The sequence below is a fragment of the Hyla sarda genome, chromosome 2 (genome assembly GCF_029499605.1).
Source record: "Hyla sarda isolate aHylSar1 chromosome 2, aHylSar1.hap1, whole genome shotgun sequence".
Classification (NCBI taxonomy): Eukaryota; Metazoa; Chordata; class Amphibia; order Anura; family Hylidae; genus Hyla; species Hyla sarda.
In genome coordinates this window covers 434,721,596-434,748,820 of record NC_079190.1, presented here as the reverse complement: position 1 = coordinate 434,748,820, position 27,225 = coordinate 434,721,596, and the positions used below count along the sequence as shown (strand labels likewise).

At 43.8% G+C, this 27,225-nt stretch overlaps 1 protein-coding gene across 3 annotated transcripts in view; it reads right to left on the bottom strand.

The window, feature by feature from the left end:
* SPECC1 (sperm antigen with calponin homology and coiled-coil domains 1) overlaps positions 1 to 27,225 on the bottom strand; it is a 417,974-nt gene that overhangs the window by 387,639 nt on the left and 3,110 nt on the right. For all 3 annotated transcript variants that reach the window (XM_056559145.1, XM_056559144.1, XM_056559146.1), the window contains exon 2: positions 21,923 to 22,278. The gene's annotated coding sequence lies outside the window, so the exon portion shown is untranslated. The remainder of the gene's footprint in view (positions 1 to 21,922; positions 22,279 to 27,225) is intronic.

The window sequence follows — 27,225 nt, the reverse complement described above, 5'->3', positions numbered from 1 at the left end:
CACTCCATTTTTTCTCTCACACAGTTTCTTTTATGTATATTTCTTTTGTCTATTTCTATAATGTTTCGTTTTAAATCTCTTTGTGACCGTTGATGTACGGAGGCCTGAATATGCCCACCCATTGTTCACTTTTTTGGCGTTTTCCTGTTATAGTCTTGTGTTATCGGAAGACATTTTGATCTCAATTAAAATAAAAAATGCCCTCCCCCTGCACAGTGTTTTTGTAAACGCTCTTTGCGCTGCTTTTCCATATTTCAATAACCACAATAAAAAAAATTTAAAATGAAAAGCAATTGCCTAAGACATTCTGTATATGCTCCCCCCATGGGTAAGAGAATGTGATATTTGTGATCCATTCTGACGCGCAATGGGAGTAAAGTAATTTTCCAAAGCCTATTTTTTATTTTTTTTATATCTTTCACATGTAAACGTATTTCCAGAACCATGTGAACTCGGTTCAGTGTACGTGTCTCTGGGGCCTAGTAAATCTGCTCCATTTGTTTATTAATCATGTCTACCTCATGCAGTTATCTCCAGGCGTTTAGCTATATAGCTTTCTTATGACACTAAATAAGAATTAGAAGCTGGTTACCACATCTCTCACCGGTTTCTTATTGAAGAACCCTTCCAAGCATTTGTCATTTCTTAAAATGTTTAACAAAAACAAATGAATAGATAAATGTCAAGAAATCTTATAGGACATAAATTCAAGTGCTGTACATAAAACAACTGGTCACTAATACCAGATGTTCCACTCTCCATAGTCATAAAGTATGTTCCTGTATTGTAAAAGGGCTGGAAGGAGAGTTGGAAAAGATCCTTTGGGTGACTGTGTGACAGAAACCACAGTCTCATGAGAGCTATTATGGATAACAAATGGAGCTGTCAGAAACAGCAGAGTTTACTAGAGAAAGACACATCTCTGCACATAAAAATTCAGGAGCACTGTCAGGACAAAATAAGAAAAAAGGGCATCCCCTCACCCCCCAAAATGATGGCATGTCTGTCTATGGGAAGCAACCCTTAAACACTTGAAAGCTGCAATACTAGGTGCAGTCCATAGCTATGGGTGGTGCTTTCTCTGGGGAAAAAAAAACCTAAAACTTGTTTCAACGTTTAAAATATTTTTGACTTGAGTTTTAGGACTTCAGATGTCAGGAAAAAATGGGAATTGTAGCTTTGCCACAGTTAAAGAGCCTTACGGAGTTACTATTACTTTGTGTGATACAAAAAGGGGCACCTTTGTGGAGTGCAACTGGACACTATTACAGTGTGGAGTGCCAAACTTTTAAAGGGGTTATCCAACATAAGGGGACTTTAGTCATTCAGTTTCATACAGTAATGGACATGTTTTCCAAGGATATGTGCTTGTGTTGGTGGTAAATGTCCCTGTTCTGTGTCCCCCATCATGTTTCTGTCTTGTCTTTGGGAACTAGCTACTTCCTGTTTCTGTGGCCTCCATCAGACCACAATCCCCAGGATCCTTTGTTTCATGGTATAAGGTGACTTATTTTCCTCCCACACATCGGTTGCCCCACCCACTGTGGCATAGCACAACCTGACACACAAGCTGTGGATCTGTGTGACGATGATTGCCCGCACATGTCCGCCGATAACATCATCAGGGGGCTGGCCTTCACACACAACAGTCAAAGCAGCCAAGCTCCTTTTAGCACCTGATGTATTGTCCCGGGCTGCACAGCAAGTTGGAATAGGTCCAAGACAACACTCATTTTGTAGGCTACAGAAAAAGTACTTCCGGGGGGGAAGACTAAGAATTCTCTAACAGCCACCAAACACGGGTAAGTGAAGTATATTTGTAACTAGACTAACTTTGCTGATCTTGTCTTACATTCAAAGAACCAAAAATCCTAGAATACCCCTTAATTTACTGTAAGGATGCAATGATATTTCACCAACAGCATTAGCTGCTAGTGCTGCATTGGTGGGATACTTAGCAGACAACAATGCAGGCTGAGGTCTGCGGCCATGAAGACAAGCTGTGAAACTTGCTTGGCGCCGATATGGACTTGTGGACTAGGGTCTAAAAACCTTTGCAATGTCCCTGGCAGTCATCCAATATAACTCTCAATTCATTATAAATCCTATACAGAGGAATCTGTATCTTAATGTATGAGAATTTGAGGGTAGCTTAGTTTCTTGCGTATATAATTGTCTGTTTTGGTGGAAAAGAAGAAGTATATAAGTATGTTTCTTACTGGGGAAAACTGACCATGGCGTCTTTCTATTTTTATGACCTGTGACCATGTTGAAGGGGAAGTAAACACAAATCTAATCAAAGAGTTAACAGGATAGATCATGCCCACAGATGGACAGCACAACATTAATATGAAAGCCAAGTAAACTGGTTATTTCAAGGTGAAAAACTCCTTTAATGATACCACAAAATAAACTGCTATGCAGAAATAGACTTATTCCAGACAAAACAGTCCTGATAGTAAATTGCGAGAGAACAGGAAATTGGTTTCAGATGTTGCTTTTGTTAGAATAATTTTGCAGTCAGCTCAATCTCTATTACCTTTTAGATACAGAGTTACAATGACCAAAAGTGATAAACTAAAGGTGACAATCTAACAGCTATGGAGTATCTGGTCCGAAACAACACATCACATCAGGATAAATTCAGTAGTCTCCATAACTAACCTTCTGTCACTTGTCCATGATATTTAGCAGACTATTGCATAGTAATCACTGTATCGGTATAATGGTACACTATGTGAAAAATAGATATTTCATACCATATGCATATTTAGGCTTTGGTAGACAAATAGAGAAATATTCACCGATATATAGCTAATAAATTATAATAAATAGACAGCATAAGTCTAGTGGAGACTTATGCTGTCTATCTATTATAATTTATAAGCTATGTAGCGAGTGTATATATAAACCTTTAGCATTGCAATAGTAGTTTAGTAAGACCTATAACTGGCTATATACAGCGGCCTGCTAAATGATCAGACGGAGCTCTAGATCTCTGGCATGTTTAACAACACTAGCGAAGCAGCGCTTGCGTTCCATGCCTGGGTTGGCACTCTAGAAGCATGCATTCCACTAGATCTATACTTCTTACAGGCATGTCTTCCATTGCATTGTTGTGCGATCCAGAAGAGACAGGAATTGACACGGTCAGTGATTGCAGCCGCCGCTTCCTCCCTGTATACAGTGTGCGAACAAACAAGCAAGTCTGATAAAGATCCATATCAACAATTAATGATGGATAGACATTATGCAAAAGGACTGTATGCTTATGTTACCTTGTTGCTAATTATGTTCAGTTAGAATTATGCATGTATTAGCACTTTTTATATGATACTTTAATGCATATGAAGCACATGATGTAATCGTGGGTGAATATATATATGTATATAGATGTAGTGTATGTATGGTTCAGCTCATTTGTGTCCTTGTACTTGAAGAAGGAGGTTCCCTCCTGAACCTTGAACAAAAATAAAGTTAGTTGGACTTATATACTTCAACTATCCCATTATTGACACCATCAGGTGAATATTTCTCTATTTGTCTACTATTCCTGACCCCCACACGGCTGTGTGTGGGGTACATCGAGAGTGACTAGATTATTTGTTCTCCCCGCAGCGGAATTGATTCGCCTTGAACGCAGTTGTGGCTGCCCCACAACCCACCCAGGTGAGCGGCCATATAGGCTATGTGCCATATTAATACCATTGTTCTATGCTATATTACACTATGTGGCGCTCTACCTTTCTCTTTTTATCTCACCACATGACATATTTAGGCTTTATATTTGTTTAGTATGTCCATCATCACAAATGCTATATTTTTATTTCTCCAGTTAATTTAAAAAGAAAAAACAAGCAACTTTCCAAATAGTCTTTATTAAAAAAAATATCACACAGTTTTGTTTCAAATGCTTGTCTTTCCATGGTAAAAAGACTACAAAAAAAAAAGAAACCCTGCGGTAGTCATACGGCCTTCCATTTGACCATAAGCTCCTTGTTTACCTACCAACTTTATGTTACCTAAAAGTAAAAGTAGAGGATAGATGAAAGATGTAATGGTAGAGGTCAGGGAAGTGCAGCCCTAAACTCCATCTGCACCACTGTCCCAAACTACTTGGTGTATCCACCCTAGGTAGCAGCCCCTAACTGGGCGACCATCCCTTCCTAAATGCACACAGCCTCACCAATGTAGAATGGACAAACTAATCAGGTCAGAACCAGAACCAAAGTCACTAGTCAAAGCTGAGGTCCAAGCTAGGAGGTAATGGCTGAAGCACCATCAGCTACGAGGGAAGGGTCAGTAGCCAGAGGTCACTACCAGGATCTGTGATCAGAAGAATGCCTGTTTAAATCTGCCACCAGTCAGGAAGCATGAGACACTTGTGCTAAACATGATTGACCCGATATCCAAGCCTCAAGATGGGCCGAACCAGTTCTGCTGGCAGTAGGGCTGGTCACTAAAGGTACATAGGGACGCAAAGGGCACCACAGGAGCCTAGAGGAGGAGGTTACCATGGCCAGGTAAGCATGTTACAGAAGAGAGTTAGACCATGTTCACATGACACAATCTCCAGAATTCTGCATCTCTGTGCACACGGCAGAATTTCCGTGCCAGATGTTTCCAGCACAGAAATTCCATTATCCATGTCCGCTCAAAGAAAGAACATGTTCATTCTTTGTGCGGAGTCCGCACGGAATGCGGTCCCGCAGTGTCCGGAATGTCCGCACAGAGATTCACAGTGTGGACATTCCGACGTGTGAACATAGCATTAGGTAATGATCACACGGCGGAATTTCCGTGCGGAATTCTGAAGGAGAATTGCACCTCAATTTACCGCCCATTACTTTCAATAGGATTCCATTTTCCCATTCAGACAGAAGAAATTACGCAGCGGGTATTCTGCCACGGGAATTCCTCGTAAATATAAGATCAGTCTCATATTTTGCGGAATTCTTAAAAATTTCACTGAAATTCCGCAATTCCGTTCAGCAAGCTTTGCTGAACAGAATTTTTGCAGAATTGCGGTAATTCCGCTATGTGAACATACCCTTAGACTGCAGGATTGAACTCCACAGGGTTTGTTTATAGTCTGTTACCATGGAGACTCATAAATACCTCAATTTAGATGCATTGAAGAGATAAAAACTGGATGCAGGGCTGCACATCCTTTGGAAGGTATACTTCAGAAAGTTCTCATATTGTAACCGCTTTGTATACAGGATATTAAAAGATAATTTCCTATCTTTTAAAGTGATGAATTCATCATCAGTAGTGGTCTGACCTCTGGGACCCCCACCTATCATGAATGATAGAGATGCACTGTATTCCCTTCACTGTTTTCACTGCAGCCCTGCGCATCTGCAGCTTACGTGAATGGGGCCTGCTGCAGTTTCCCGCAGAGCGAGGTAGCTGTGAAAATCCTCATAAGGAGACGCAGTGCAACACGGCATTGTGTTACCTTCATTCTCACAAGTGCTTGAGGTACCAGAGGTCAGACCCCCATAATTCATACAGTGATTTCCTATCCTAGCAATATGCCAACACATAATGATAGAAGAAAGATGATACCCAGCACTCACCAGTAATGCACAGTGAAGATTTATTAAGCCATAGTGTAGTACAAGAGCGCGTTTCGGCGTGGGAGCCTTCCTCAGTCGTCTGCCTATAGGCAGACAGCTGAGGAAGGCTCCCACGCCGAAACACGCCTTTGTACTACACTATGGCATAATAAATCTTGAACACATAATGATATTGATGTCTATGCAGACATCCTTGTGCAGTTCTCCTGCAGTCAGTCTCATTGTCAGAGGTTTCGGCATATCCCTGTAATGTCTTTACATACAGAAGCTACATCAGCTTTTTATCCAGTCACACGGTGGGGCTCGCTGCCAATGTCTAGCTGGAGAACACTAACTTCATTACACACAAAGTACAACATAATAAAACTTCTCTTGACAAAGTGAATTAACCTTACTTGACGTGCTGGTGTTATGCAAAGTGATGCGGTATCTGTGAATTCTGCATCTCTAGTCTTATGGCAACATGATGCCCACAGTATAACACTGCCAGTTCCTCTAGCTATGATCTTATAAGCCATGCGTTGAAGGTCCTCTAAGGCCAAATTGCAAGAAAAACAATGAGTTCACAAAACTAAGCTTGTGGGAGATTTGGACATATTCACGATCTTACATGTAAGCCACAGTAAAACATCTTGCCCAGGTTCATGTATAAAAAAAATGAAAGTGAGAAGGAAGTAAAACAATCAACATATGAACAAAAAGTCTATTTTTTCTCCAAATTCAGGACAAAAGAGTAAACCAACTATGGCTGGGTTCACACGTGTCTTATGTCGGCATCCTGATTTAAAGGGGTATTCTGGGTTTATACATCTTATCCCCTATCCAAAGGATAGTGAAAGGAGCAAGTGAAAAGTGTTTTACTCGTGGTCCTTGTGAAACAGAGGAGGAGGTGAAGAAAAGACTGTTATTTGCCATTGTGGATTGTAGATAGTCGGTACCTAAAAGGGTTAATTGGGTCCCGAGTTTCATGCCCACGCGAGCGGTTGCAGCTCCACCCCATCAGTCCCCAGCGGTGATGCCTCTCCAGCACAGTGAGGAGGAACCAAAGAGCCGTGCTGTGTTGCACAGGGGAAGACTTTGCACAACGGACCAAAACCATCCAGCGTCCGGCTCCGCTGTCTTCTATCAAGCACTCGCTGCAGCGCAGACTCTACAAACACCAACGATTACCAGTATCAAGTCTCCAGTGCCGTTAACAATCAGCATTAGCCCACTAGTGTCCACAAGTCTGGTCGCAAGACAAATTACTACCAGGTACCTGCAAAATAGAGGGAGAGCATTCATTATAGTACTCCCACTAGCAGAGTCTAAGCCACTGCAGCATTTCAGCAATTATGTTAAAGGGGAATGCACCTTATTCTTCTTAAAGCAACAGCGCACTCAAAATTCATCAAGATGTCAGAACCACGCTCTCCAGAACAACCAGGCGACAGTGCCCCTCCATCTTCAGCAGAGGAATAATCACCTGCCCCAGCAGCCCGTGACATTTGGGCTCCAAGCCCCGTTCAACAACTCTCTGCAAGCCTCCCTGGAGTGGGTCTCTGACCACCAGAGAAGAATCCAAGAGGCCAAAGAAATTGTCAGCAAGAAGATGGGGCCCAGCAGAGACAACAGGAGGATTATAATAGTCATACTTCGGCCAAACCACTTCAGTTGGGTGATAAAGTCTGGCTGCGGAGGTTTCCAAGGACCCACAAGTTAGACTGTATCTGGGAGACAGAACCGTACACGGTGACGGCCATACCCTATCCGGACTCTGATGTATACAAAGTACAAAAGTCTTGGTATGAGCCACAAGTTAATCACCGAAACTGAATCAAGCTGTGTCTGAAAGAAGATCTACCAGTGCTCCCAGCACCACCTCCTCCAGCTGTCAGACCTGTGAGAGAATATGTCCCAGGCGAGGGAATCCACCCATCCATGGATTTCCCCATGTTTTAACCAACACTAGTCTCCACACCAGTTCCAGTCTTGTCACCATTGGCTCCGGCCTATATGTCAGTCTCTAGAGTACCAACTCAGTCTCCAGCCTCTCCATTGCAGATGCCAGCAACTCTGGGTCCCACTGTTGTATAGTTCTGGGGAGAAAAGTTGAGAACCGAGAGGCCCCAGCAGCCAAAGCATTGGGTAGATATCCTCCGGCAGCCCAATCTGGGAATCTATGTATATTGATATGTATATTGTTGTCTTGAGTATCTTCAGAAAACAGTTACAAAGTCAACTTAACCCCATATGTTTAAAGAGCATGTATGTACATTCACCATGCCACATGGACTCATCCTTATCTCGTTTCGTAATCCAGACCTGAAATGGACATTGTGCATAAATGCCCCAGGAACTGTCACTAGGCCTCAGTGGCCACTTCAGTCCTCCGCCCTCCAGGACTAGGTGTCGAGGATTACTTTAATTAAGAGGGGGAGTTTGTGGTGGCCCAGTATGGGAGGTGTTACCCCGTGCTCCTGCTGTCCTGTCAGGCAGCCTCCTTCAGTGTCCCCAAGGCCCCCTGCACTTGTTTCCCCATTGTAAATATGTTTTACCATGTAAAGTGTTAAAAAAAAGTAATGTTGCTTTAAGAGTTATACCATGTGATATGTCATATGATTGTTACCCAGGAGGTGTGATGCCAAGAGTGACCTATGGGCTCCCTGCTAGTCTCCCCCATATAAGCCCTGGGTGGCGCTAGCTTCTCTCTTTTTGAGCTCTGCTCTTCTGCTAAGCTGAGGTCCAGTGCAGTCGTGCCTAGTGTATGTGTCCAGAGTGTTGAAGGCCTCAAAGTCCAGTCCTGCAGCCACCATCAAGTCAAGTAAGCTAAAGTCACAGCTTTATGAGTCAAGTCAAGTCAGGCTCTGTCATCTGTCAAGTCAGCGTGGTCTTTGTCCAGTCCTACTATAAGTCCCAGCAAGCCCTTAAGGTCGTCTGCATCACTTGTCACATCCCTGGGCCCTGGCTGAACTGTATAGACTTTGCCAACTGTCTACCCTCAGTAAAGCTACCGTTGTCCGTAACTTGGCATCAGAGTCTTTATTGCCCCCCGTGCCTAGGCCAGGATCCATCAGTATACCTTCAGGTGGTTATAGGCTAAACCACGCCCTGGCATCACGAATACAAGGGGTTAATGCCATCTGCCCCTAGGGTAACAACATCTGCCCTGCACCAAACACATACAGCAGCTGATAAGTACTGGAAGGGTTACGATTTTAAATAGAAGTAATTTACAAATCTGTTTAACATTCTGGCACAAAGGTTTTCTTTTTTTTAAATGTTTTCCAGGGGACTACCCCTTTAAACACTCAGGACTTAAGATGTTAGTCCCAGCTCCACTTGGAAGGCCTGGGTGATGCAAAGCTCAACTGCAGCAACATAAAAAAAATGGTGGGGGGTTAGTCATGTTATCTAACTGTAATTATGGTATATGTGAATAAGACTTTAAGGTCTGCAATATTTAAAATTTAAGAAGTAATTCCACCAAACTTATGCCACTTAAGATAGCATATGAAAACAAAAAGAAAGGAGAAGCGGGATGGCTCTCTGATCCTGATAAAACAATGTGAAGACCGAGCAGCTAGTGAGAGACTAAACCGTAAGTGTAAAAGTAAAATGGTAAGAAACACAAAAGAACTAGCGCTCAAGGTCTATAAATATAAGGCCTATGTAATATTGAAACAAGGTTAAATTTATTAGTATATGTATAAAAATGCATATGCTATCTCAACTGACAGGGCCCTTGTAAGAGAGTGAAATAAAAATGCAGTGATCAAATATTCAAAAAACGTCCATGTGTAAAATAAAATAAAATCTGAACTTCCTTTGTAAAAAAAATATTAAAAAATAAAGTCATAAGATCTGATGCAAAGTCAAGATTGATGGCAAAATGATAAAGTTATAAGATGATAAAGTTCTCCTTGTTTGCATATAATCAGTAACAAGTCACTACAGCTCTTGGTATAGTAAGATATCGTTCTCCCGATCCTACACTGGTCCACTGGTTCTTGCCACCGACTGTGTTGAGAACAGCGCGCCGGAGCAGACCTAATACCCACAGTGACACAGAGCGAGGCAGCGCTGGTAACACTGGTCTTCTTCTGTGTTTCTGCAAACCTTTGGGTTCTTGCACGTGGATCCTAGGTGCGGTGCAGATCAACATGTTCTTGGAGGTAGCAGTGGTGATGGATAACATTGATGAATAGCAGGGGTGGTGGTAGCGGTGATAAATAGCGGGGTTCCTGCTGACCTTGGATCCGGGTATCTTGTGGAAAATGTGGGTAAAATGAAGAGGAAGTCGGCTGGTGTCCTCGTGGTAGCCATACTAAAGATCCCCACCACGGAACGGGATAAGGTGAGTACGGTTGTCATTAATGTCACCTGCACTATCTGTCGGTACCGATTTCCTTTAAATAACCCGTGAGCACCAGAACCGCAGCTCCTAATCAGCCGAGTCACTCAGTGACAAATGACCCTGTGACATGCCTGGCAATTGTCAAGACAACAGGAGATGCTAGGGTAAGGGAGGAATGGAGCCGGCACTGGAGCCTAGATCAGGTATGTACAGTGGGGCAAAAAAGTATTTAGTCAGCCACCAATTGTGAAAATTCTACCACTTAAAAAGATGAGAGAGACCTATAATTTTCATCATAGGTATACCTCAACTATGAGAGACATAATGAGAAAAAAATCCATAAAATCACATTGTCTGATATTTAAAGAATATGTTTGCAAGTATTTGGTCACCTACAAACAAGCAAGATTTCTGGCTCTCACAGACCTGTAACTTCTTCTTTAAGAACTGCAACAAGATTGGCGGCTCACGTCAGCCTGACACCCGCATCCGCTTCCGGACTTACCGGCCGTGCCACCCGTCCAATAGACAGAACTAGGAGAAGAAATGTCCAGCACAGGATGAAGTCAAACAGGAGCTTTATTAACGATCACATGCAGCACACGTTCTTTAAGAGTCTCCTCTGTCCTCCACTCGTTACCTGTATTAATGGCACCTGTTTGTTATCAGTATAAAATACACCTGTCCACATCCTCAAACAGTCACACTCCAAACTCCACTATGGCCAAGACCAAAGAGCTGTCGAACGGCACAAGAAACAAATTGTAGATCTGGAGCTCCACGCAAGATCTCACCCTGTGGTGTCAAAATGATCACAACGATGACCACACGGGGGGACCTAGTGAATGACCTGCAGAGAGCTGGGACTAAGTAACAAAGGCTACCGTCAGTAATACACTACGCCACAGGGACTCAAATCATGCAGTGCCAGACGTGTCCCCCTGCTTAAGCCAGTACATGTCCGGGCCCATCTGAAGATTGCTAGAGAGCATTTGGATGATGCAGAAGAGTATTGGGAGAATGTCATATGGTCAGATGAAACCAAAGTGGAACTTTTTGTTGAAAAACTCAACTTGTTGCGTTTGGAGGAGAAATAATGCTGAGTTGCATCCAAAGAACACCATACCTACTGTGAAGCATGGGGGTGGACACATCATGCTTTGGGGCTGTTTTTCTGCAAAGGGACCAGGACGACTGATCTGTGTAAAGGAAAGAATGAATGGGGCCATGTATCATGAGATTTTGAGTGAAAACCTCCTTACATCAGCAAGGGCCTTGAAGATGAAACGTGGCTGGGTCTTTCAGCTTGACAATGATCCCAAACATACCGCCCGGGCAGCGAAGGAGTGGCTTCTTAAGAAGCATTTCAAGTTCCTGGAGTGGCCTAGCCAGTCTCCAGATCTCAACCCCATAAAAAACCTTTGGAGGGAGTCTGTGTTGCCCAGCGACAGCCCCAAAACATAACTGCTCTAGAGGAGATCTGCATGGAGGAATGGGCCAAAATACCAGCAACAGTGTGTGAAAACCTTGTGAAGACTTACAGAAAAAGTTTGACCTCTGTCATTGCCAACAGAGGGTATATAACAAAGTATTGAGATGAACTTTTGTTATTGACCAAATACTTATTTTCCACCACAATTTGCAAATAAATTCTTTAAAAATCAGACAATGTGATGTTATGGATTTTTTTCAGGCATGTGTGCCAAAGGTTTGCCATTGTATAAAGCATACAAGAGAGAATGACAACAGTTTAGTTCTGGTCATCAGACCAGGGGTCAGGCCAGGACCTTTAAAACATCTGTATTATATTAGTGTGAACCCGGCCTACTGGAAATACTGTACAGAAAGGCTATTCTTTTAGGAAAAATAGCAATATATTTATTGAATTATTCTGACAAGAAATAATAAGTAAGCATATGCCACAACCGCTATAATGTATTATAGTCCACAGTAACATTCACTTATACAGAAACAAATGTGTTTCAGCTAGAAAAGAAATCTGATTATGGCGGAGGAGTGGGAGGATTGTGCGCTGGTATAAATTGCTCCCTTCTCAGCTCTGTTTGGGATCATGCAGATAAAATACCTCCACCACAGCTTCGCAGCCTACAAGAACAGGCTTAGGTAAAGCTGTAACTGTAACATGTTATTGTCACGGCATGCTGCGGATTTAACACGTAAACCTTGCTTGTGTTCCACATGTTTGGTTCAGTAAAGCAGTTTTACCCACTGTATTTTAAACAATCGGTTTACAGAGATGGGCTACATTCACACGCCAAATTAAAAACGGTAATCATTTTTACTAATATGGCACTTCTTTTTCCCCATTAATATACCAGATCAGGTCCTTGACCTCCTTTGTTCTCGTGATCAGTATTATAATCATTTTAAAGCTCCATTTTAAATGAGAACTCCACTGGGAGTGTTTTTATTATTTAAATGATTGTCATTGTGTGGGATTTAAAAAAATAAAAACCTACTTACCTCCAGGGCTCCCATGGTGCCTCCAGTGTCCTGCTCCAGTCCTCTGCATCTGCAGCGTGACTGACATCTATGAAAGCACCCAGGCCCAGTGTGTCATACTGCAGCGAATCACTGGCGAAGGTGGAACATGATGAATGAGCAGCAGTATGACATACTGGGCCCAGGTGACACGTCACGCTCCATCTCAGGAAGACAATCACATCAGGGACTGGAGCAGGAACCCAGAGGCATCGCGGGTGCACTGAAGGAAAAAAATAAGGTGTTTTTTTTATCCTATACAATGGCAATATTTAGAAAGGAAAAACTCTCCTGCCGGAGTTCTCCTTTAATAACAGGGTTCTGGATCATAAAAACTCAGCTGTTTTCTTACAAACAACCTGGACAACACCTTTGAGATTATACAACCCTCTCAAAGGGGTATTCCAGGAAAGAACATATATATATATATATATATATATATATATATATCAACTGGCTTAAGAAAGCTAAAAGGATTTGTAAATTACTTCTATAAAAAAATGTAATCCTTCCAGTAGTTATCAGCTGCTGAAGTTGAGTTATTTTCTGTCTGACAAAAGTGCTCTTTGCTGCCACCTCTGCTTGTCTCAGGAACTGTCCAGAGTAGGAGCAAATCCCCATAGCAAACCTCTAATGCTTTGGACAGTTCCTGAGACAAGCAGAGTTGTCAGCAGATAGTTGTTTGTTGGAATACCCTTTAAATATACAAAATAAATGCATTGAACCAGATGCTATACCTGCCCTGACCACTAGAGGCTAATAATTATCATTGCTGTTAAGGGGTACTCCAGAGCAAAAAATAAATAAAAAAAATGTTGCCAGAAAGTTATACATATTTGTAAATTACTTATATCTAAAAATCTTAATCCTTCTAGTACTTATCAGCTGCTGTATGCTCCAGAGGAAATTGTGCAGTTATTTTCTGTCTGACCACAGTGCTCTCTGCTGACACCTCTGTCCATGTCTGGAACTGTCCAGAGCAGGATAGGTTTGCCAAGGGGTTTTCTCTTGCTATGGACAGTTCCTGACATGGACAGAGGTGTCAGCAGAGAGCACTGTGGTCAGACTGGAAAGACCTACACAATTTCTTCTGTGGTATACAGCAGCTGATAAGTGCTGGAAGGATTAAGACTTTTAAATAGAAGTAATTTACCAATCTGTTTAATTGATTTGATAAACAACTTTTAGCCAGATGTTGGGAGTCTGTAGTTCAACTTGATTTCTTGTATATTATAATTCTTAGCAACTATGATTAATAAAAATCATTCCATTTATCATAACATAAAGAATCTCCTCATTTATCTCTGAACGCTGTGCAACGGTGTGATCTTGCATGCTGACTAAACAAATAGCTATTTTTCATTACACCCCAACATCCAATAGAACAATCAATATCCAACAAAACATTGCACGTCAATTATGAATGACAAACAGAATCTCATTGGGGGAGATTTATCAAAACCTGTGCAGAGGAAGAGTGGTGCAGTTGCCCATAGCAACCAATCAGATCGCTTCTTTCATTTTCCACAGGCCTCTTTAGAGGCCTGTGGAAAATGAAAGAAGCGATCTGATTGGTTGCTATGGGCAACTGCACAACTATTCCTCTGCACAGGTTTTGATAAATCTCCCCCATTGACTATATGTTAGTCTCCATTTTTGATGTCTAGACCAGTGTTTCCCAACCAAGGTGCCTCAAGCTGTTGCAAAACTACAACTCCCAGCATGCCTTGAGAGCCAAATGCCTTGCTCACATCTGTTTCTGAGTCTCTGTTTGGCTAAGTTTCCACTTGTTTTTTTTTTTTTTTCTTGCTGTTTTTGGAATACGGCCACTGCAGTTTCTGAGCAAAAGCCAGAAATGTATGCAAAAGGAATAGAATATATATAAAGGAAGGACTTATACTTCTCCTCCATTATAGATCCACTTCTGACTTTGGCTCAAAAACTGCAGTGGCAGAAATCCAAAAACTGCCAGAAACAAAACCAATTGGAATCCTAGCCTTTGGGAGCAGAGTCAGGCTGCATTCACACCACATTTTTGCAATACAGTTCCCGGATACGTTTTCTATGGGAAAACCATATGGAACGGCATTGAAAACCGTATGCATTGACTCTCCATTGAAAACCGTATGCCAAAAGATGCATCAGGTTGTGTCCGTTTTGCATTGTGTACGGTTTTGTCAGGTTTTTTTCCTGTACCCAAAACTGTAGTCTACCACGTTTTTAGGTCCGGTTGAAAAACTGTATTAAACCGTATACGTTTTTTTTTTAACATGGGATACAATGGGAACCGTACAGAACTGTATGTGCGTACAGTTCCATCCGGTTTTCACCATACGGTTTTTGATTTTGCACAGTTTTTTTTCTTGGAATTTCAATCAAACAAGTAAAACTTTATTCAAAATGGAGTGAAAAGTTAAAAACGTTACATTTTTTTCTTAAAAAAGGGATGCAACTGGATGTCAGTTTTCAAACCGTATACGGTTTTTAACCGTATACGGGTTAAAATTTGTACACACGTTTTAATATAGTTTAGTCAGGTTTTGAGGAATCCGTTTTTCCTCAAAAACCTGAAACGGGTACTGTATTGCAAAAACGTGGTGTGCATGCAGCCTTAGGCAGACTGTTGCACAATGGACACTGAAGGATCCCATTGACTTTAACGCAGATGTGAACATGGCCTAAGCATGCATTGGATTTAAAGAGGTTCATGCTGTTTGATAAGTTTGGTGTATTTTTAGACCAATGTTTCCTAACCAGGATGCCTCCAGCTGTTGTAAAACTACAACTCCCAGCATGCCTGGACAGCCTTTGGCTGCTGGGAGTTGTAGTTTTGCAACAGCTAGAGGCTCCCTGGATGGGAAACACTGTTTTAGACACTGGGAGGACTTTTCTAAAGACCAAATCAGTTCACCCCCTATAGCCTCCTGTGACATCATACAGACCATAGTCATATAGATGTAGGAAAAAGGAAAAGCTTGGTTCCGACTTTAAAAGTTTCCGATCTTTATTCAAATCCTTAAGACAAACCAACCGCAAAATCCTGCGGTCCGAAGGAATCAATCACTGCCGTTCTCACCTATTCTGTCTTGAGCCTTCACTTTGGACCAACAGTGCAATATCAAAAAATACATAATGACACATAAAAAGTCAATAGGACACCCTGAGCATACTATACATCTCATTTACAATGCAGAAATAGTATACTCCTGATATCCGAAAATCTAAATAAATAAAAAGGGGAAATGCAAGCAGATCATATTATAGTATATTCCCAAAAAATCCCAAAAAGAGAAAAGGCCATCAATCCATTGGAATAACATCAGGTTTAGAACCCCTCGTAACAGATGTGCGCCACCCAGCAGTGCGAAATTGCGCAAAAAGGAAAATAATCATGTATGTGTTCAATAATGGAGAATTACGTCCTGCCTGTTCAGACTGCAAGGGGCACGTGTACCTAACTTTATGATCCAGAACACCTCCCGATCTAAGGGTATGATCACACTACGTTCAAGCCGCCGTTATTGATATCCATTGGCACCCCGCTGAAAATAGGATGCTGGCGTATACTGTTAATGAGAGCAGCGGACCCCATTCACTTCTATGACCAAAAGAAGTCACCTAGTGACTCCTTTGCAAACGTTTGCACTATTTAAAAAGCACAACAGCCCCCATCATGAGTCTACTAAAAATAGGGGTGACTCCATTTGGCCATAGAAAAGAATGGAGTTTGCTTCTCCCGTTAACAATATACGTCAGCATCCCGTTTTTTTGCTTCAAATACCGCTGACAGGAAGTTGTGTAGCCCTCTCACTGTCAGTGTGATGTTGTCTCAGGAGCTCCCCGACTCCTCTCTCTCTCCTGAGACATTGCATCATCATCTGCTGTCTTAGGAGGCATGGCTAAATCTTGTCTCTAAGTTTTAAGCCCCACCCCTAGAATGATGTCATTACCTCTGACCAGCCCCTAGAGCAGTGTTTCCCAACCAGGGTGCCTACAGCTGTTGCAAAACTACAATTCCCAGCTTGGCCACACAGCCTTTGGCTATGTGGGCATGCTAGGAATTGTATTTTTGCAACAGCTGGAGGCACCGTGGTTGGGAAACACCACCCTAGAGCCTACATCACCATCTCCTTGTCATATTCACATATACATCTTTATTGGGAAATTTAGGGAAATATGAGGTACAGCATGCTGGCGTGTGCTGAGCAATGCCACAGGCAGAGGAGCAGACAGGGAATGAATACAGCAGCTGATGAAGACTTGCTGTATAAGAGATATTATGCTGTGAAATTAGATGTTTTGCAACTGCTCTGAGTGGGGAACTGGCAGAAGTGCTGTGGGAGGGGAGTGAGCAGGGTGGGAGGATTGTGATGAAAAGCTGAGGGAAAGCATTACATTCTGGAAATTGTGGTGCTGAGCAACTGCTCACCTGGGAAGTACAGGCCTAAGGCCCCCAAATCATATGTTTTTTTTTCGTGGTTTCAGAACTAGGACAGACAGGTAAGCAATGCTATAAGCTTCTGCAGCATTTTGATTTATATATATTTTTAAATCTGATTTAGAAAAACCTCTTTATAGTCTATTCACACGTACAGTAGCTACACACGTGCAGATTTGATGCACAGGATTTGTATCTGCAGATTGGAAGCTGCGCTCAGTTATTTAGTAGTTTACATTGAAATCTGCAGCAGCAAATCCTGCGCATCAAATCTGCGTACGTGTGAACGTACCCATAAAGCGGTTTCTAATGTGTTAAAACATGTAAAAGTGCTACATGCAGATTTTCTGTAGATTTCACCCTTTCAATTGCAATACAAATCTGCTGCAAATCCACAGCATAATGGGCAAGATGTGTATCCATTCTTACACCCTTAAATCTGAAGGGATTAGTAAAACACCATTCACTGTACATTTGTGCCAGATGGTGATTGGCCCACGATCATATGGATGTCATGTCATGACTTGCCAACTATAAGCCAAAGGCTGTCCAGACATGCTGGGAGTTGTAGTTTTGCAACTGGAACCTTGGTTGGGAAACACTAAACTAGAAGGTCCAGGGTAGGTGGTGCAGGAACAGCGCCAAATAAACGTGTTGTTATTTAACAATGTTTAGATCACTATATATGAATGTGATTTTTTATGCAGAAATAGAAGTTAACAATTTACATCAGTTTTGGAAAGCAATGATAATAATAATGATGGCAATGAATGCTCCATATATACAAAAGACAATCTGATCACATACAAGCAGTAACAAACTGAAGAAACCAAAAACATTCCACTGCTATAGAAAAATAAACAAGCAAAACATGTAAAATGTTCAAGAACCAATGGGGCTAGTTCACACAGCAAAATTAAGAGAATTAATATTTACCCTCAAAATCTATGCGAGATCTCCATCTAAACTTTGTGTGGTTTTTGACATGGATTTTAAAGGGGTACTCTTTTTTTTTTTTTTTTTATCAACTGGTGCCAGAAAGTTAAACAGATTTGTAAATTACTTCTATTATAAAATCTTAATCCTTCCAGTACTTATCAGCTGCTGTATGCTCCAGAGGTTGTGTAGTTCTTTTCTGCCTGACCACAGTGCTCTCTGCTGACACCTCTGTCTGTCTCAGGGACTGTCCAGAGCAGGATAGGTTTCCTATGGTGATTAGCTCCTGCTCTGGACAGTTCCTGAGACAGACAGAGGTGTCAGCAGAGAGCACTGTGGTCAGAGGGAAAGGAAATGTAAAAATAAATACACCAGAGTACCCCTTTAATGAGGATTGGCATGCAGATTTATTCACAATAGGAGAAATCTACAGCAATTCCATTGGGAAACAGGCAGATTGTTTAAGATGTGGAGGTGTATGCATCTATCACCCTGGTGCAAAAAAAAGCAAGTGCGCCACACAAAAAGTGCACTAAGGAGATAAGTGGCATGGTACTTGAGCACAACGCGGTTTTGAAAAAAAGGGTGCAGATTTTTTAGCGTCTGTAGACAGCCAAGGCCACTTCACAGTGAAATCAAAGGGAGAAAGATTTCCCTGTGGAAATGTGCTGATTTGGACATGGAAATCATGGAAATCAGTGTGTAAACATACCCTTAGATTACTGGATTACTGAGCAGCTGAAGAGATCAAATGTTCCCTACAGTAACTTTGTAAAAGCAGATCTCAGGAACCACAAGGACAAGACTGTATTATGACTTATCATATTGTGCTTTTTTTTTTATAGATCAAAATATCTCTTTTGTGGTCTACACCAGCAGGTGGTTTTATTAGATGGAATAATCGACTACACAAAACCCATCATAAGAAAATTTTAAGACCCCCTAAAAACTACCAAAATGTTTCTTATGCTAAATACTGGCAGCTCCTTTCGTTTCCTTAGGGTCTGTTCACACGACAGAATTTTCGCTTGCGTGAATGGGAGTGCGGAATCCCATAGAAGTCTATGGGCTTTAATTTGAGGCAGAACTCCGAATGCAGAAATTCTGCCATGTGAATAGACCCTTAGCCCAGTGCTGGGAGTGAGAGTGACGGTGGTCTCTAATATGTGCCATCAACCCTCCTCCAGGATAAAGATGGCTCACCCAGTTACTCTAGTGTCCATTGCTAAGCATTGCTCTAAAAATATTTGTTGTATTTAGCAAATCTGTGATGTGCTTATCCCACAGGGATTTGGAGGGGGTCTTTTCCTTTACCTTCTATAGAGACTGCACCAGATCATCTAGGCCAAGTGCTTCCAAACCAGGGCTCTGGTGATCAATGTCAGGGTTTCCCCCGGAGACAGCAGCATCTTCCAGTGACCACTATTGGGCTGGGGCTCTTTTATGGCCCCCTAATACAACTGCTGGGGCAAGAAGCTTTATCAAGACCAGAGCAGACATCAACTAAAACCTTTGCTCTATGCCATTCCAGTGTTACCCAACCAGTGTGTCCCTTATTGTTGCAAAACTACAATTCCCGGCATGGCTGTCCAAACATGCTGGGAACTCAATGATTGGGAAACACTGCTGTATGAAAAAGGAGACAAAGCTTTATCTCTATATATTGGAAACATATAGCTATGTGGTGGCATAGTGGAGTATGCAGAGCAAGAACAAAAGTGGACCCCCCCTGGTGTCCTCACCATTTCATCTTGGTAACAGAACAGTCCGGTGCTTAGTAAAGCTAAGTTTCCACTTGTTTTTTTTTCTGGCAGTTTTTGGAGTCCTGCCACTGCAGTTTTGAGCCAAAGTCAGAAGTGGATCCATACAGGAGGAGAAGTGTAAGTCCTTCCTTTATATGTCCTATTCCTTTTGAATACACTTCTGGCTTTGGCTCAAAAACTGTAGTGGCAGTATTCCAAAAACTGCAAGAAAAAAACCAAGTGGAAACTTAGCCTAACAGAACAGTCCCCAACCCAGCCATCTTCTTTAGAACAAAATGAACTTGTCGTCCTAGTGCATCCTACCCCTTCCCTTGTCAATTAGTTCCTGTGCTTGCACATATTCACTCTACTCATGGAGAAGGAGGATGTGGCACCTAGCACACTACCCCTGGAGGAGGATGTGGCGCCTAGCACGCTACCCCTGGAGGAGGATGTGGCACCTAGCACACTACCCCTGGAGGAGGATGTGGCACCTAGCACACTACCCCTGGAGGAGGATGTGGCACCTAGCACGTTACCCCTGGAGGAGGATGTGGCACCTAGCACACTACCCCTGGAGGAGGATCTGACGCCTAGCACGTTACCCCTGGAGGAGGATGTGGCGCCTAGCACGCTACCCCTGGAGGAGGATGTGGCACCTAGCACACTACCCCTGGAGGAGGATGTGGCACCTAGCACACTACTCCTGGAGGAGGATCTGACGCCTAGCACGTTACCCCTGGAGGAGGATGTGGCACCTAGCATACTACCCCTGGAGAGGATCTGATGCCTAGCATGTTACCCCTGGAGGAGGATGTGGCACCTAGCACGTTACCTCTGGAGGAGGATGTGGCGCCTAGCAGGTTACCCCTGGAGGAGGATGTGGCACCTAGCACGTTACCCTTGGAGGAGTTTGTGGCGCCTAGCACGCTACCCCTGGAGGAGGATGTGGCGCATAGCACACTACCCCTGGAGGAGGAAGTGGCACCTAGAACACTACCCCTGGAGGAGGATGTGGCACCTAGCACACTACCCCTGGAGGAGGATCTGACGCCTAGCATGTTACCCCTGGAGGAGGATGTGGCACCTAGCACACTACCCCTGGAGGAGGATGTGGCGCCTAGCACGTTACCCCTGGAGGAGTTTGTGGCGCCTAGCACGCTACCCCTGGAGGAGGATGTGGCGCCTAGCATGTTACCCCTGGAGGAGGATGTGGCGCCTAGCATGTTACCCCTGGAGGAGGATGTGGCGCCTAGCACGCTACCCCTGGAGGAGTTTGTGGCGCCTAGCACACTACCCCTGGAGGAGGAGGATAGGGCAGCCTAGCACACTACCCATTAAAAAGAATAGGGCAACTGAATTTTGCAAGCCTTTCTCTATGGAACCTATGACAGTAGCTCTGGATGTCTCCATGGTAGGACCACCCTTGCCCTTTAACCTAAGTTAAAATTTTAATAGCTAAAATTAGAGACACCATTTATCCAGCAAGAACAAATCCAACCCTTAGGGAATGTTCAGACTACGGATAATGAACGGAATCTCCACTCGCAGAATTCCACCAGCGAAGATTCCATTCTGGCGGCCGCCGCCGCAAAACTTCAGCGGTAAGACTGCGCGGCACTGCGCCATCACCATTCACGGCTATGCAGTGTTCGCGGACTTCCGCGCAAAGAATGAACATGTTCTTTCTTCGCAGGGAACAATTTCAGCGGCGGAATTGTCCGCCGCTGAAATTCCGCAGCGTGGAAGACCCATTCACACTGATGTTTATGTTCACACCACGTAATTCCGTTCGCGCCATTCCGCTCACAGAATTCCGCGGGAATTACGTAGTGTGAACATACCCTTACATTGCTCTTAAGCAATCCATGGCAACAATTATGACAAAATAAAACTTTTTTTTTTATACAGTGCCATCTCCATTTGTGCCTTGTTGCAGCATTTTCCCAAATCCCTTTGCATAACCAGCCCCTGTGTAATAGTATCACATGTATTGATATAGATTAATAAATATATTAGCAGAATATGACATAATGTAGCAGACAGTGATCTCCTGTATAAGTACAGCAGAGAGGTTGTACCAGAGCACTGCAGAGTCTCCCCAGCAGCAGAACAGAACAAGTGCCCTGATCCTGTCCAGCACATGCTGAGGACAGATCAATAGTCTCATACACAGCAAGGTCTGGGGTCTGCAGCCTATTACAGTACATACACTGATGTATACAGTGCTGGACATATACTATGACAAGGTGACCAGCCCAGGACATACACATATGCAACAAAAAGCTTTGCCCCCCACTCTTGTTATGTGCCCCATAATAATCACTGTTTCATCCCTGATGTGTGATCTGTCCCAACTCCTGCACCCACCAATTGCTGCTCTTACCTCCTCTCAGCCCCGATCTCTTCTGCAGTTGACAGGTTACAGGTGTAGTATTCACATACGAGCACTAGAGGGCGCCGGGTACACTGCCGAAGCCTCCTCCCCTTTCTCTCGCCTCCGCACACAGGAGCCCGCTGCATACTGGGAAATGGAGTTTCAGGGGCTGCGGTGTGATAGAAGGTTGATGTTTGCAGAACTACATTACCCATGATTCTTTCGGCTTAGCACAAAACAAGCTTTATAGTGGGGACTGTAGTCTTTGCCATGACGACGACCTGCGCCCCCACATGTCCTTGCAGAGATACAATGCTGTTTTTCCTCGGTTTAACCCGTTCATGGTGCCCCCTGTGCGCAGTTTTCTGTGAAGGAGAGTGGAGAGGCATGAATGATAGATGGAAGAAGACTGGATGGAGGGGATTAGACAGCTATGTCATTGTCAATGCTAGTGTTTCCAACCAGTGTGCCTCCAGCTGTTGAAAAACGACAACTCCCAGCATGCCCGGACAGCCTTCGGCTGTCCGGGCATGCTGGGAGTTGTAGTTTTTCAACAGCTGGAGGCACACTGGTTGAAAAACACTGGACTCCATGCAGCTTCTCATCACTATAGTGCATTGTTCTTCAGCCTGCAAAACTTCAACTCCCATCTGTCAGGACATGCTGGGCGTTGTAGTTTTGCAGCAACTGGAGAGCCACAGTCAGGGGTGAAGATTTCCATTCAAGGGCTGGTCCTGTAGTACTCCTGTTAATGGGAATGGTGTTCCTGCTGAAAAAAAAGTGCAGGAACTCAGTTCCCAAGCCTTCCTGCAAGACTGGAGCCCTGGCCACAGTGCTGTAATAATAATAATAGCTGATCCAATGTTGGATTCATAATCACTTCATTGATAGCAGTGGTTTCATGGTGGTGGACCCCCAGCTGTTGCAAAAACTACAACTCTCATCTGTCAGGGCTTGCTGGGCATTGAAGAGCCACAGTGCTATAATAATAGTAATAATAGCTGATCTAATGTTGTGACCTCCCGTAGACATGAATTAGGGGGGCACGACGTGACGTCACGAGGAGGTATGGGGTTACATCACGTCTCCAGTCCCGGAAACCCGGAGGTTTCCGAGCTTGGAGACGCAGCCCCGCATAGAATGCAGGTGCTGCAGGGAGATCGTGGGGGGGTCCCAGCGGGGGACTCCTTGTGATCAGACATCTTATTCCCTATCCTTTGGATAGGGAATAAGATGTTTTTGTCCAGAATATCCCTTAACCCCTTCAGGACGGAGCCCATTTTGGCCTTAAGGACCGGAGCGTTTTTTGCACATCTGACCACTGTCACTTTAAACATTAATAACTCTGGAATGCTTTTAGTTATCATTCTGATTCCTAGATTGTTTTTTCGTGACATATTCTACTTTAACATAGTGGTAAATTTTTGTCGATACTTGCATCCTTTCTTGGTGAATAATCCGTAAATTTGATGAAAAATTTGAAAATTTAGCATTTTTCTAACTTTGAAGCTCTCTGCTTGCAAGGAAAATGGATATTACAAATAAATTTTTTTTTGGTTCACATATACAATATGTCTACTTTATGTTTGGATCATAAAAGTGACGAGTTTTTACTTCTGGAAGACACCAGAGGGCTTCAAAGTTCAGCAGCAATTTTCTGATTTTTCACAAAATTTTCAAACTCCATATTTTTCAGGGACCAGTTCAGGTTTGAAGTGGATTTGAAGGGTCTTCATATTAGAAATACCCCATAAATAACCCCATTATAAAAACTGCTCCCCCCAAAGTATTCAAAATGACATTCAGTCAGCATTTTAACCCTTTAGGTGTTTCACAGGAATAGCAGCAAAGTGAAGGAGAAAATTCACAATCTTCATTTTATACACTCACATGTTCTTGTAGACCCAATTTTTGAATTTTTACAAGGGGTAAAAGGACAAAATTTTTACTTGTATTTGTAGCCCAATTTCTCTCGAGTAAGCACATACCTCATATGTCTATGTAAAGTGTTCGGCGGGCGCAGTAGAGGGCTCAGAAGCGAAGGAGCGACAAGGGGATTTTGGAGAGTACGTTTTTCTGAAATGGTTTTTGGGGGGCATGTTGCATTTAGGAAGCCCCTGTGGTGCCAGAACAGCAAAAAAAACACAATTGCATACCATTTTGGAAACTAGACCCCTCGGGGAATGTAACATGGGATAAAGTGAACCTTAATACCCCACAGATGTTTCACAACTTTTGCAAATGTAAAAAAAAATTTATAATTTTTACCTAAAATGCTTGTTTTCCCAAAAATTTTTAATTTTTAAAAAGGGTAATAGCAGAAAATACCCCTAAAAATTTGAAGCCCAATTTCTCCCGATTCAGAAAACACCCCATATGGGGGTGAAAAGTGCTCTGCTGGCGCACTACAGGTCTCGGAAGAGAAGGAGTCACATTTGGCTTTTTGAAAGCAAATTTTGCTCTGGGGGCATACCGCATTTAGGAAGCCCCTATGGTGCCAGGACAGCAAAAAAAAACCCCACATGGCATACCATTTTGGAAACTAGACCCCTCGGGGAACGTAACAAGGGGTTAAGTGAACCTTTATACCCCACAGGTGTTTCACGACTTTTGCATATGTAAAAAAAAAAAAATTTTTTTTACCTAAAATGCTTGTTTTCCCAAAAATTTTACATTTTTAAAAAGAGTAAAAGCAGAAAATACCCCCCAAAATTTGTAACACAATTTCTCCCGAGTACGGCGATACCCCATATGTGACCCTAAACTGTTGCCTTGAAATACGACAGGGCTCCAAAGTGAGAGCGCCATGCGCATTTGAGGCCTAAATTAGGGATTGCATAGGGGTGGACATAGGGGTATTCTACGCCAGTGATTCCCAAACAGGGTGCCTCCAGCTGTTGTAAAACTCCCAGCATGCCTGGACAGTCAGTGGCTGTCTGGCAATACTGGGAGTAGTTTTGCAACAGCTGGAGGCTCCGTTTTGGAAACCGTGGCGTACCAGACTTTTATTGGGGAGGGGGGCTGTGTAGGGGTATGTGTATATGTAGTGTTTTTTACTTTTTATTTTATTTTGTGTTAGTGTAGTGTAGTGTTTTTAGGGTACAGTCGCACGGGCGGGGGTTAACAGTAGTTTCTCGCTGGCAGTTTGAGCTGCAGCAGAAAGTTTGCCGCAGCTCAAACTTGCAGCCAGATACTTACTGTAATCCTCCGCCCATGTGAGTGTACCCTGTACGTTCACATTGGGGGGGGGGGGGACATCCAGCTGTTGCATAACTACAACTCCCAGCATGCCCGTTGGCTGTCGGTGACTGCTGAGAGTTGTAGTTTTGCAACAACTGTAGGCACACTGGTTATGTATCACTGAGTTTGTGACCTAACTCAGTGTTTCACAACCAGTGTGCCTCCAGCTGTTGCAAAACTACAACTCCCAGCATGTACGGTGCATGGTGTACATTGACTGCTGAGAGTTGGAGTTTGCAACAGCTGGAGGCACACCGGTCATGAAACACTGAGTTAGGTAAAAAAAAAAAAACTCTAAGTTTCACAACCAGTGTGCCTTCAGCTGTTGCAAAACTACAACTCTCAGCAGTCACCGACAGGCAACGGGCATGCTGGGAGTTGTAGTTATGCAACCAGCAGATGCACCACTACAACTCCCAGCATGCACTTTAGCTGTTTGTGCAAGCTGGGAGTTGTAGTTATACAACAGCTGAAGGTACACTTTTCCCTAGAAAAAATGTGCCTCCAGCTGTTGCAAAACCATAAGTCCCAGCATGCCCATAAGGGAATGCTGGGAGTTGTGGTGGTCTGCCTCCTGCTGTTGCATAACTACAGCTCCCAGCATGCCCTTTTTGCATGCTGGGAGCTGTTGCTAAGCAACAGCAGGAGGCTGTCACTCACCTCCAACGATCCACGCCAGAGAGTCAGTCCCTCGCCGTCGCCGCTGCTCCTGAGGCCCCGATCCCAACATTGACGCCGGGGATCGGGGTCCCCAGCACCTGGGGTGCACGTCCCGCACCCGCTCACGTCCTCCGGAAGAGGGGCGGAGCGGGTGCGGGAGTGACACCCGCAGCAGGCGCCCTGATTGGTCGGCCGGTAATCCGGCCGACGAATCAGGGCGATCGTGAGGTGGCACCAGTGCCACCTCACCCCTGCAGGCTCTGGCTGTTCGGGGCCGTCAGAGACGGCCCCGAACAGCCAGTAATTCCAGGTCACCGGGTCACTGGAGACCCGATATCGCCGCAGATCGCTGGACTGAATTGTCCAGCGATCTGCGGCGATCGCCGACATGGGGGGGCATAATGACCCCCCTGGGCGATATGCCGGGATGCCTGCTGAACGATTTCAGCAGGCATCCGGCTCCGGTCCCCAACCGGCTAGCGGTGGGGACCAGAATTCCCACGGGCGTATGGATACGCCCTCGGTCCTTAAGGACTCGGAATGCAGGGCGTATCCATACGCCCTATGTCCTGAAGAGGTTAAGGGTCTATTCACACGTACAGTATTCTGCGCAGATTTGATGCGCAGGATTTTCTGCTGCAGATTTCAATGTAAAAACAATGACTGAACACAGCTTCAAATCCTGCGCATCAAATCTGTGCAGAATACTGTACGTGTGAAGTCATAGGAAGTCAGACGTAGCGAGGCTTCAGTGGTGCATAGAGACATGCTCAACTTCTGCCCCAAATACCCCAGCCTCACCCGCCGGTTCTCACCTCCTAGTGACATGACAGTAAAGAATTTGAATTATGAATTTCAATAATGAAGGGGGCGGACTGGGGAGTGAACATAGATGAGGAAGGGGAGCACGGCCACCTCCAATGCGCAATTTACAAGCATGACTGCACAGAAGCCATAGTTAAGTAACCCCTTATTTTACAGCTGTTCACCTGCACTATAACCCAATATACGGGGCATAGTGCGGTTGAATAAGCTGTCAGATTCTCTTTAAAATCCAGTAATAGGATCTCCCCCTCTTCACATCAATGGTCTTCAGAGCTGAGCTAATATGGAGATATCTGTGCAGTATGTGTAATAAAATTATATTATTAAGCTTTTTTATTTTACCTTTTGACACAATATATTGTTTCCTTGTTTTGTTTGCTAGACAGTCCCTTTAACCTCTTAAGGATGCAGGGCGTACCTGTACGCCCTTCTCCCAGTCCCGCTCTAAGACGCAGGGTCATAGCGGGTCAGTCCTGGCGGCTAATGAAAGCCCGGACCCGTTGTGCCGCGCGCAATTAACCCTTTAGATGCGTTGTTCAAAGTTGATCGCCGCGTCTAAAGTAACAAAAATACACTCCCGGCAGCTC